Source organism: Macaca mulatta, chromosome 6, assembly GCF_049350105.2.
Source record: "Macaca mulatta isolate MMU2019108-1 chromosome 6, T2T-MMU8v2.0, whole genome shotgun sequence".
Lineage (NCBI taxonomy): Eukaryota > Metazoa > Chordata > Mammalia > Primates > Cercopithecidae > Macaca > Macaca mulatta.
In genome coordinates this window covers 44,549,269-44,563,264 of record NC_133411.1, presented here as the reverse complement: position 1 = coordinate 44,563,264, position 13,996 = coordinate 44,549,269, and positions in this window count along the sequence as shown.

The window sequence follows — 13,996 nt, the reverse complement described above, 5'->3', positions numbered from 1 at the left end:
TGGTCTAGCTCAGCAGATCCCAGTCCCACAGAGCCCAGCAAGCTAAGATCCACTGGCTTGAAATTCTTGATGCCAGAACAGCAATCTGAAAGTGTAAACACAAACACAGTGTAAACAAAGCCACTGGGAAGTTCGAACTGGGTGGAACCCACAGCAGCTCAGCAAAACTGCTATAGCCAGACTGCCTCTCTAGATTCCTCCTCTCTGGCAGGACATCTCCAAAAGAAAGGCAGCAGCCCATAGTCAGGGGCTTATAAATAAAACTCCCATCTCCCTAGGACAGAGCACCTGAGGGAAGGGGTGGCTGTGGGTGCAGCTTCAGCAGACTTAAACTTTCCTGCCTGCCGGCTCTGAAGAGAGCAGCAGATCTCCCAGCATAGCACTCGAGCTTTGCTAAGGGACAGACTGCCTCCTCAAGTGGGTCCCTGACCCCCATGCCTCATGACTGGGAGACACCTCCCAGCAGAGGATGACAGACACCTCATACAGGAGAGCTCCGGCTGGCATCTGGCAGGTGCTCTTCTGGGATGAAGCTTCCAGAGGAAGAAACAGGCAGGAATCTTTGCTGCTCTGCAGCCTCCGCTGGTGATACCCAGGCAAACAGGGTCTGGAGTAGACCTCCAGCAAACTCCAGCAGACCTACAGAATAGGGGTCTGACTGTTAGAAGGAAAACTAACAAAGAGAAAGGAATAGCATCAACATTAACAAAAAGGACGTCCACACAGAAACCCCATCAAAGGTCACCAACATCAAAGACCAAAGGTAGATAAATCCATGAAGATGAGGAAAAAACAGCACAAAAAGGCTGAAAATTCCAAAAACCAAAACGCCTCTTCTCCTCCAAAGGATCACAATTCCTCATAAGCAAGGCAATAAAACTGGAGGGAGAATGAGTTTCATGAATTGACAGAAGTAGGCTTCAGAAGGTGGGTAATAACAAACTCCTCCGAGCTAAAGGAGCATGTTCTAACCCAATGCAAGGAAGCGAAGAACCTTGAAAAAAGGTTAGAGGAATTGCTAATTAGAATAACCAGTTTAGAGAAGAACATAAATGACCTAAAGGAGCTGAAAAACACAGCACAAGAACTTCGTGAAATATACACAAGTATCAACAGCCAAATCAATCAAGCAGAAGGAAAAAAGGATATCAGAGGTTGAAGATCCACTTAATGAAATAAATGTGAAGATAAGATTAGAGAAAAAAGATTGAAAAGGAACGAACAAAGCCTCCAAGAAATATGGGACTATGTGAAAAGACCAAACCTATGTTTGATTGGTGTACCTGAAAGTGACGGGGAGAATAGAACCAAGTTGGAAAACACCCTTCAGGATATTATCCAGGAGAACTTCCCCAACCTAGCAAGACAGGCCAACATTCAAGTTCAGGGAATACAGAAAACACCAGAAAGATACTCTTTGAGAAGAGCAATCCCAAGATATATAATCGTCAGATTCATCAAAGTTGAAATGAAGGAAAAAATGTTAAGGGCAGCCAGAGAGAAAGGTCAGGTTACTCACAAAGGGAAGCCCATTAAACTAACAGTGGATGTCTCTGCAGAAACCCTACAAGTCAGAAGAGAATGGGAGCCAATATTCAACATTCTTAAAGAAAGGAATTTTCAACCCCGAATTTCGTATCGAGCCAAACTAAGCTTCATAAGCAAAGGAGAAACAAAATCCTTTACAGACAAGCAAATGCTGAGAGATTTTTGTCACCACCAAGCCTGCCTTACAAGAGCTCCTGAAGGAAGCATTAAATATGAAAAAAAAAAAAACCAATACCAGCCACTGCAAAAACATACCAAATTGTAAAGACCATCGACATTATGAAGAAACTGCATCAACTAACAGGCAAAATAACCAGCTAGCATCATAATGACAGGATCAAATTCACACATAACAATATTAACCTTAAATGTAAACAGGCTAAATGCCCCAATTAAAAGACACAGACTGGCAAATTGGATGAAGAGTCAAGACCACTGGGCACAGTGGTTTATGCCTGTAAGCCCAGCACTTTGAGAAGCTGAGGCGGGTGGATCATGAGGCCAGGAGATCAAGACCATCCTGGCTAACATGGTGAAACCCCATCTCTACTAAAAACACACAAATTAGCTGGATATGGTGGCACATGTCTGTAATCCCAGTTACTTGGGAGGCTGAGGCAGGAGAATCGCTTGAACCAGGGAATTGGAGGTTGCAGTGAGCCAAGATCACACTGCTATACTCCAGCCTGGCGACAGAGCAAGACGCCATCTCAAAAAAAAAAAAACAAAAAAGAGTCAAGACCCATCAGTGTGCTGTATCCAGGAGACCCATCTCACATGCAAAGACACACATAGGTTCAAAATAAAGGGATGGGGGAATATTTACCAAGCAAATTGAAAACAAAAAAAAGCAGGGATTGCAATCCTAGTCTCTGTTAAAATAGGCTTTAAACCAACAAAGATAAAAAAAAAAAAATACAAAGAAAGGCATTACATAATGATAAAGGGATCAATGCAACGAGAAGAGCTAACTATCCTAAATATATATGCACTCAATACAGGAGCACCCAGATTCATAAAGCAAGTTCTCAGAGACCTACAAAGAGACTTAGATTCCCACACAATAATGGTGGGAGATTTTAACACCTCACTGTCAATATTAGATCAATGAGACAATAAATTAACATGTGTTTTTTTTTAGAACTGAAATAATTGCATTCTATGATAAAATTATTTTGAGATTAATATACCATAAGGCTGCCAGAAATCTATATCTTTATACAAATTGATATACTTTTTAGAAAATTTCTTATTTTTATCAACACATTGTAATTATATATATTTATGGGGTACAATTTGATGTTTTGATATATATGTTATATAATGATCAAATCAGGGTACTTAGCATACTCAAAAAAATGCAGTGGTATAAACATATAAAACACTCTACACAATACGCATACATATACACATGTGTACATGTACATACACACACACACACACACACACACATAGTTTTGCTTTTGTGGAAAATTACTGTCCTTTCTTTTTTCGTCCAAGAACATCACTCTGCTCTGTGTTGCTCTAGTTTTAAAAAAAATCACAATGTTTATCAGGAAATAAGGTTTGTAGTCTGCCTATGGAGCAGCCATTCTTATATTCCTTTACTTTGCTAGTAAACTTGCTTTCACTTTTTAAAAAGTAGAAAAAGAAAAGATCTATACATAAGATTTTGCTGAAGTTGAGCAGAGAGTTTTATCCCTGTCCCTCTCCCAAATCTGATGGCAGGTTATTGTTTCACTTATCTTAGACACTTTTGCTTTTTCTCGAGGCAGAGGCAGGGAGTCAATTGGGGATGATGATTCACTAGTCTCAATTGCTCTGTGAAGGCTTTCTTGAGTGGCTTCTATTTCCTTGTGTAAAGCCAAAGGTTGCAATAAGATGATCCTCTCCCCCTTTATGGGTTAGCAGCAGTTTCTTCCACTAATCTATGAAAATTCTGGAAAAGAGGTATGTAGGTTACATCAGAGAGCCAGAACTTTTTGGGAAAGAGGTACCAGCACTCTAATCTGATCTACTGAAATTGGAGATAGGATAATCTGTCAGGGTAAACCCCTGAAGTCAGCCAGCAGGCAAGGCACCAACTGCCACAAAGGGAAACTCACCTGAAGAGCAAGTGCATTCTCAGTTGGTCCCTCGGGCTTGACACCAGGGTCTCAGTGCTTGGGCATGGAGGTGGATTCTTTCTACTTCAGTGAGTGGTTAGGAGCCAAAATCCTCAAGACCTTACCACTCAGGGTATGGAATCTGAGCCTATGTGTTTCCCAGGACAGCTGCAGCTATGGAGCCCAATTCTGGAGCAAATGAAGCTGGTCCATGTCTGGTCCAGTAAGGACATCATCATCTACTGAACTGTGGTATTAGAAAAGCCCCATGAGGGCAGAGCCATGTCTAATGTGTTCCCTGTTCTATTCCTGGTGCCTAGCCCACTATCCTGTATGTGGAAGGTGCTCCGTGAATATTTCATCATAAAAGACGCTAAATAAAGAATTCAGGATCTAGAATTCAGTAACATAACACTGTGGTAGCAACCACAGCAACCATAGCAACCATGCTGGTAGACTGAAATCTCTCTCTCTGCCTCATATCTGGAAAACAAAAGTGCCCTGCTTTGGACTGAATTCTTGGACTATTCAGGTGGAGGATATAAAGAGACCTTGAAAAGGAAATACTCTAGTTCTTGTAAATAAAGGTAAATTGATTTCCAATGAATTGACTGGAAAAATAAATGTTAGTGTATGTGCACCCCAAGTAAGTAGAACAAATCATACTGGTTGCATAAGATATTATTTCAGGTATCTGAATCATGTAGATCACGGGTGACAACTGCAAGGTTCTGATTCCCTGAAAGGACATGCCTGAACAAATCTTATTTTAGTTGGATGAACCACTCAGTACGTATATATATCAATCTTTTATGTCAGAAATAGCTCCTCACTCCAAAATGGGCTCAGGTTACTTTTCAGGTGTAAAATGAGAAACTCAGCATTTCTAATTCTCCAAATCAAATGTTAAAATCAGGTCAATTACTCCATATTGCTGTATAAGAAATCAGAAGTAGTGAAGACACAACAGATATTATTTATTTCTGGAGCAAACATATTCACAATGACTGCTATGTAAATAATTCAAGTAAAACATTCGTTTTAATGATCTTGCATGCATTTTCATAGAGTTAGCAATTATTATTTAAAACATACACACAACTTAGTAGCTGAAAGTGAGTCTGTTTTTTTATAAACTATATATACCTGAAAACTATGGGGTAAATAATATTTTTGTAACTATAATGAAATTGTAAATGAAGTAGAAAAGTTTTGCAGATGACATGATTCTTTATCTAGAAAACCCCATAGTCTTGGCCCAAAAGCTTCTTATGCTGATAAACAACTTCAGCAGTTTCAGGACACATAATCAACATACAGAAATCACTAGCATTCCTATACACCAAAAACAACCAAGCTGTGAGCCAAATCAGGAATGTAATCCCATTCATAGTTGCAACAAAAATTATAAAATACCTGGGAGTACAGCTAACAAGGGAGGTGAAAGATCTCTACAATGAGAATTACAAAACACAGCTCAAAGAAATCAGAGATGACACAAACAAGTGGAAAACATTCCATGCTCATGGTTAGAAAGAATGAATATCATTAAAATGGTCATACTGCCCAAACCAATTTACAGATTCAATGCTATTTCTATCAAACTACCAATGACATTCTTCACAGAACTAGAAAAAACTATTTTAAAATTCATATGGAACCAAAAAAGAGCCTGAATAGCCAAGGCAATCCTAAGCAAAAAGAACAAAGCTGCAGGCATCACTTTACCGGACTTTGAACTATACTGTAGGACTACAATAACCAAAACAGCATAGTACTGGTACCAAAAAAAAGACACATAGATCAATGTAACAGAATAGAGAGCCCAGAAATAAGGCCACATATCTACAACTATCTGATCTTCAACAAAGCTGACAAAAATAAGCAATGAGGAAGGGATCCCTGTTGAAATCCTATTTATTGAATCCCTATTCAATAAATAGTGCTGGATAACTGGCTAGCCATATACAGAAGATTGAAACTAGACCCCTTCTTTACACCATGTATAAAAATCAACTCAAGATGGATTAAGACTTAAATGTAAAACCCAAAACTGTAAAAACCCTGGAAGACAACCTAGGCAATGCCATTCTGGACATAAAAACTGGCAAAGATTTCATGATGAAGATGCCAAAAGCAATTGCAATAAAAGCAAAATTGATAAATAGGGTCTAATTAAACTAAAGAGCTTCTGCACAGGAAAAGAAACTATCAACAGAGTAAATAGACAACCTACAGAATGAGAGAAAATATTTACAAACTATGCATGCAACAAAGGTCTCATATTGAAATGCAAATCAAAACCACAATGCAATAACCATCTCACTCCAGACAGAATGGCTATCAAAGGAATATAAGTCATTCTGTTATAAAGTTACATACATGTGCATGTTCATTGTAGCCCTATTCACAATAGCAAAGACATGGAATCAGCCTAAATGCCCATCAATGATAGACTGGATAAAGAAAATGTAGTACATATACACCATGAAATACTATGCAGCCATAAAAAGGAGCAAGATCATGTCCTTTGCAGGGACATGGATGGAGTTGGAGGCTATTATTCTTAGCAAACTAACACAGGTCTAGAAAACCAAACACTGCATATTCTTACTTATAAGTGGGAGCTGAATGATGAGAACACATGGGGAGGAAGAACACACACTGGGTCCTGTCAGGAGATGCCAGGGGAGGGAGAGCAGGAGGAAAAATAGTTAATGGATGCTGAGCTTAATAACTAGGTGATGGGATGATCTGTGCGTCAAACCACATGCCAAACATGGCATGTGTTTACTTATATAACAAACCTGCACATCCTGCACATGTACCCCTGAACTTAAAATAAAAGTTGAAGATAAAAAGGTATCATATCCAGAATCTATAAGAAACTTAAACAAATTTATAATAAAAAGAACCATTAGAAAGTGGGCAAAGGACATGAACAGACACTTTTCAAAAGAAGACATACATGTGGCCAACAGGCATATGAAAAAAGAGCTTAATATCACTAATCATTAGAAAAATGCAAATCATTTTGCATTTAGTACATATACACCATGAAATACTATGTCATGAAAAAAAGGAGATTATGTCCTTTGCATGGACATGGATGAAGCTGGAGGCCATTATCCTTAGCAAACTAATGCAGGAACAGAAAACCAAATACCACATGTTCTCATTTTTAAGTGGGAGCTAAATGATGTAAACACATAGACACAAAGAGGGAAACAACAGCCATGGGAGCCTACCTGAGGGTAGAGGGTGGGTAGAAGGAAAGGAGCAGATAAAATAACTATTGGGTATGAGGCTTAGTACCTGGCTGACAAAATAATCTGTACAACAAACACCCGTGACACGAGTTTACGTATATAACAAACCTGCGCTTGAACCTAAAATTTAAAAAAAATTCCCAAAAAATCACGTGATAAAAATGAATATTATTATTATTTCATTTTTTTACATGGGTCTGGGGACCAAGGGAGAATATTATTTCATAAAGCCAATGTTGACATTTGAGTTTTCATTTGTGCGGCATTACCTGGTAGTGTAATTGCCCACAAGGGTCTTCTTGTCTACTGCATGGATAAACCAATTCACTGAGACAGCATTATGCAGTAAAGAGTTTAGTTTACACAAGGCCAGCCAGGTGGGAGGGCAGGAGTTCTTTATTACTCAAATCAGCCTCCCTGAGAACCCTGAATCCTGAGTTTTTATGGATAATTTGGTGGGCAGAGGATTAGGGAATGGGTGCTGCTGATTAGTTGGGGATGAAATCATAGGGATGTGGAAAATGGTCCTCATGCATTGAATCTGCCTCTAGGTAGGGGCCATGGGACTGATTTTGAGTCATAAGTCACAGAACTGGGGGGGGGGGGTGTCATTCAGTTGCCAAAATGCAAAAGTCAGAAAAAAATCTCAAAAGACCAGTCTTAGGTCTTACAATAGTGATGTTATGTATAGGAGCAATTGAGGAAGTTACAAATCTTGTGATCTCTGGCCACATGACTCCTGAGCAGTAAGGTATTATACAAAAACAATCTAGGTGAACAATGGCTGCTTATTGTTGGGAACAGGCTCCCAAATCTGGCCATAAACTGGCCCCAAAACTGGCCATAAACAAAATCTCTGCAGCACTGTGACATGTTCCTGATGGCCATGACGCCCACGCTGAAGGCTGTGGGTTTACTAGAATGAGGGCAAGGAACACCTGACCCACCCAGGGCAGAAACCGCTTAAAGGTGTTCCTAAGCCACAAACAATAGCATGAGCGATCTGTGCCTTAATGACATGTTCCTGCTGCAGATAACTAGCCAGAGCCCATCCCTTTGTTTCCCATAAGGAATACTTTTAGTTGATCTATAATCTATAGAAACAATGCTTATCACTGGCTAGCCGTTAATAAATATGTGGGTAAATCTCTGTTCGGGGATCTCAGCTCTGAAGGCTATGAGTCACCTAATTCCCACACCATACTATATTTCTGTGTCTTTGTCTTAATTCCTCTAGCACCACTGGGTTAGGGTCTTCACAACCGAGCTGGTCTCAGCAACTTATCATTTAGCTATACCTACATTTTAGCAGAATGCAGGCCCCTTTCATAATCCTAATCTTGTGGCCTTTCATTAGTCTTACAAACATGGTTTCAGTCCCTGAACAATGAGGGGATCAGGTTTAGGAAGGGATTATTATTATTCTGACTTTATAACTAAACTATAAATTAAATTCTTCTTATAGTTAGCTTGGCTTTTGCCCAGGAGTGAGTGAGGACAGTCAGCCTGTGAAGCTAGAAGCAAGACAGAGTCAGGCATACTAGACCTCTCTTGCTGTCATAATCTTTGCAAAAATGATTTTAGTAGAAAAAGTATGGGACTATTTTGGTCAGACAGCCCTTGATTAAAATCCTTGTAATTACCATTGGTCTGTTGATCTATAAATAGATATTTTTAAAAACTTGCTTAAAAGGTTGTGAGGATTTAATATAAAGCACAGTGCTTGATATAAGCATTGCTCAGTAACTATTACCTCTGTTTTGCTGAAGACCTAATTCCCAGCAGTTGCTGCATAAAATTTATTGAAGGCCAATGGTTTGGACTGATCTCCTGCACAAGGTCCAACAGATCAAACCAAAATGAAGTTACTTTTGCTGAAGTTCCACACCACCAAATAGAAACTAAGTTGTTTATCTGACCTTCCAACAAATGAGAAGAGAGAAAGATAGCCAAATCTTCAAACAGGCCACTTTTGGCTGACATAAGTAAGTCCCCTCTGCCTTAACCTTTATAAGGAAAGTAAGTTTGAAATGACCAATCTGCTTTTTGTTCTCTGTTTTTGCTTTTTTATGACCTTTTCTGTCTATAAAGCCAGTTTCCTCTGTTCAGCTCATGGCAACACTCATTCTACTTTATACAATGAGGTGTTGCCTGATTCTAGAATTCCAAACAAAAGCCAATTAAGATATTTCAACTAAATTTTTTGTAATTTGTCATTTGACACACTTGAGCACCTATTAAATATTACAGCTTTGCCTCAGCCATGCTGTGGAAGTTGGGGAAGGGACTGTATTGTGCTTCAGAACGAATTGCTGAGAGGAGCTGTATCTTCACAAGGCCTGAGTGGTGACATTAGGGGCTGTCACTAATAGAACAGAAGACATCTGTGCCTCTAAAAGCAGCAAGTTCGTGTGGGTCATTAGTAGCTGAGGTAGTGACAGGGCAGCAGAAACAAGGCCTGTCCCTGAGCACAGTTGGGGCAATACCCTTGGGCCCTAGGTGGAGGTGGGAGTGTCACACTGAAGAAAGGAAATTTTTGAGTGAGTTTGGTGGAATTACAAGATACCTTAACTGAATATCAAAATAACGTGCCCCTGTCTTGCAGTCACATCAATTATTTTTTTCACTGCATGAAATTAGCTCCTGTTTCATTGATTTAGACTGGATTTTGGAGAAGTGTGAGAAAATGTAGCCTACACTTCCCACCCCACCTTTTTTTTTCCTTTCCTTCAGGAACATCAGAGACCTGGGTGGGTTAGAGTAAGAGAAAGAGCACAAGAGTAAAAAATAAAGTATAGCCACAGCTTTTGGAAATAAGAAGAATTTGGGAGCTTGATCATGTTTTTGCTTTTGTTGTTTTCCCCTTCTGCTTCACCTTCCACCAAGCCTACTTCCCCAATGCCATGGCGAAAGATCAGTGACAAGAGCTCTTACTCTCTTCTGACTGGCTTCACTATCCTGAATGGTGTCAAAGAAGTGGTTCTTCCCTGCACTGAAATTGGAGTCTATTATGATGGTCTATCGTATACTGAATCATTGGCCCCAGTTTTTTGTCCTTCCCTGTATGCACACCCTTTGCCAAGTGGCTTTGCAGTTCCTCCCACAAAAAATTTCTTATCGCCTTGACTTTGGAATTGAGCGCATGACTAACTTTGGCATGTTAGCAGTTGTGATGCAAAGGGGGGCTTGAAGAGTATTTGTGCAGTGGTGCTTGCCCTCTTACACTCTGTCACTGCCATAAGAACCCTCCATTCTGGGTAGCAACTCCCTCCATTCTGGGTCCTAGAATGAAAACACCCCAGCACAGATCTAAACTGGCCAGACCCATACATTGAACAGAGCCATTTGGCTGAACCCACTCTGGATCAGCTGACCCCTTGCTAACCTGCAGAGGTGAGCAAATAAATGATTGCTGTTTTAAATCATTGAGCTTTGGGGTATTTTATAATAGTAGCTGACTTGTTTTATAGTAGTAGCTGACTAATGCCATATTTCTATAGAAGGGAGGTAGAGAGAAATGTATACTTTTTTCATAGGAATTCATCTGTCACAGGGGAAATCCTCTACATTGGGGAATGGAAGAGAGGAGGAGAAGTGATAGGGCCAGAGTGATAATGAGGTTGTGAGAAAAACAAGATAAATCTGGGGGATATTACAAATTAAAGTCAGTTTGGCATGGTGGCTCACACCTGTAATCCCGGCTTGGGCAACATAGTGCGATCCATCCCTAAAAAGAAAAAATAGGCCATGCACAGTGGCCCATGCACGTAATCTCAGCACTTGGCAAGGGGCCAAGGTGGGTGAATCACCTGAGGTCAGGAGTTCAAGACCAGCCTGACCAACATGGTGAAATCCCATCTCTACTAAAAATACAAAAAGTTGGCCAGGCGTGGTGGCAGATGCCTATAATCCCAGCTACTTGGGAGGCTGAGGCAGGAAAATCACTTGAACCCAGGAGGCAGAAGTTGCAGTCAGCCGAGATCGTGCCACTGCACTCCAGCCTTGGCAACAAAGACTCTGTCTCAAAAAAAAAAAAAAAGCTGGATTTGGTGGCACATACCTGTAGTCCCAGCTATGTGGGGTGGGGGCAGGGAGGTTAGGGCTGAGGCAGGAGGATCTCTTGAGCCTAGGAGTTCAAGGCTGCAGTGAGCCTTGATCATACTGCTGTACTGCAGCCTGGGTGACAAAGCAAGACCCCTGTCTATAAATAAATAAATAAGTCAGAGGTGTACCGCCCTTAAAGTATGGGCTGAGCACAGTGATTCCCTTTTAAGGAACACAGTATAGAAAGTGGGAAAAGAGTAACTTTATAGTGGAAAACTCTGATAAACATTGCCTCAGTCAGATGATCAAGGTTAACATCAACCGCAATAAGTCATGTTGATAGTATGTACCCTTGGTATGATTTAATGAGAATGGCACTTTAAACTCAGTGGTCTTCCTCCAGAAAACCTATAACCCCAGTCTTGCCATGAGAAAAACATTAGACAAACCCCAATTAAGGAACATTCTACAAAATAGTTGACTAGCATTTCTCAAAACTGCCAAGGTCATCAAATACAAGGAAAGCCTGAGAAATCGCCACAGCCTAAGGTGATATAATAATGTGGTGTTATGTAGTATCCTGGAGGGGATCCTGAACAGAAAGAAAACACTAGGTAAAAACAGAGGAAATCTGAATAAAAGCATAGAATTTAGTTAATTCTAAATGTGTCAGTATTGGTTCATTAGTTATGACAAATGCACGGTATGTAAGACATTAACAACTGGGGAAATGGGGTGTGGAATATATGGGAACCCCATATAACATTCGTAATTTTGCTGTAAACCTAGAACTACTCTAAAATTAAAAGTGTATTTTAAAAAATCAGAAGAATACTTTATTTAATCCAATTCTCACATCCCCAAGAAGTCTTTTTTTGTTTTGATTTCACTCATTGATACATTCTCCATCTCTTTCTTCAAGACCTGGAAATTCCAGTTCACCTGTTCTTTTCAAGACAGTACCTTCAATTCTCTCTCTGTCTCTCTTTCTCTCGCTCACTCTCTTTGGTTTTTTTTGTTTTGCTTTGTTTTGTTTTGTTTGAGACAGGATCTGGCTCTGTCAGCCAGGCTGGAGTGCAGTGGCATGATCATGGCTCACTGCAACCTCCAGCTCCTGGGCTCAGGTGATCCTTCCACTTCAGCCTCCCGAGTAGTGAGGACCATAAAACATGCCAGCATGCCTGGCTAATTTTTGTATTTTTATTTTCAATTTTTATATATTTTTAAATTTTTGTATAATAGTAGAGACAGGGTTTCACCATGTTGCCCAGGCTAGTCTCGAACTGATGTGCTTAGGCAATCAACTTGCCTCAGCCTCCCAAAGTCCTGGGATTACAAGCATGAGCCACCATGCTCAGTCCCTTTAATTCTTTTCCTTCCCTTCATTTGTTCACATGTCACCTGTAATCATTCTTGTAGGCAAGCTGCCCCAGGCAAAGCAAAACAGGGCAGGACAGGGTAGGGCAGTCCTACCAGTCCCACCTACTTACTATCACCTCAACAATTCAAACAGTTGGATAAAATACCATGTCTCTTCTCTGTTGTGGGAAGTCAGGGAACCCTAATGGAGGGACTGGCTGAAGCCATGGCAGAAGAACATAAATTGTGAAGATTTCATGGACATTTATTAGTTCCCCAAATTAATACTTTCATAATTTCTTATGCCTGTCTTTACTGCAATCTCTGAACATAAATTGTGAAGAGTTCATGGACATTTATCACTTCCCCAATCAATACTCTTGTGATTTCCTATGCCTGTCTTTACTTTAATCTCTTAATCCCCTCATCTTCGTAAACTGAGGATGTATGTCACCTCAGGACCCTGTGATGATTTCATTAACTGCACAAATTGTTTAAACAATATGAAATCTGGGCATCTTGAAAAAAGAACAGGATAACAGCGATGTTCAGGGAACAAGGGAGATAACCATTAGGTCTGGCTGCCTGAGAGCTGGTTGGAACAGAGCCATATTTCTCTTCTTTCAAAAGTAAATAGGAGAAATATCGCTGAATTCTTTTTCTCAGCAAGGAACAGCCCTGAGAAACAGAATGTGTTCCAAGGGGGAGGTCTCTGAAACGGCTGCTCTGGGAATATCTGTCTTTTACGTAGATAAGGAATGAAATAAACCCCAGTCTCCCATACTGCTCCCAGGCTTATTAGGACGAGGAAATTCCTGCCTAATAAATTTTGGTCAGACTGGTTGTCTGCTCTCAAACCCTGTCTCCTGATAAGATATTATCAATGACAATGCATGCCTGAAACTTCATTAGCAATTTTAATTTCACCCCAGTCCTGTGATCTCGCCCTGCCTCCATTTGCCTTGTAATATTTTATTACCTTGTGAAACATGTGATCTCTGTGACCCACACCCTATTCGTACACTCCCTCCGCTTTGAAAATCACTAATAAAAACTTGCTGGTTTTGTGGCTTGGGGGGCATCACGGAACTTGCCAACATGTGATGTCTCCCCTGGACACCCAGCTTTAAAATGTCTCTCTTTTGTACTCTTTCCCTTTATTTCTCAGACCGGCTGACACTTAGGGAAATAGAAAAGAACCTATGTGAAATAACGTTGAATTATGAGGGGCTGGTTTTCCTCAGAATAAAATTACTTTGGAACTGTGAAAACAAGGGGCATTCTTATTTTAGATATTGAAAAATCATAGAACTTAAGAATGTGGCAAGTACTTGGAAAATCTCTCATTTTAAAGATGAAGAGGATAACAGCCAGAAAAGGTAAGGTTGAAAAGGGTAGGCTCAAATCCACGGTTCTTGCTTTAGAGATCATATGTGCAGTTTATCACACATAATTTTTAGGGAAATAATTACCCAGATCAACTATATTTATTTAAGAAAATATTTAAGCGTCTACTTTGGGCAAGGCGTTGTGCTAGATGCTGAAGACAATAGAAACATGGGCAAGAATAACACCTGTCCCCAAGGAGCTTCCAATGTAGGGATGGGAGGGAAATAACACCAATATGTGGAATAACTATAATGTAAGCAAGAGTAGCATATGTGCCATAAG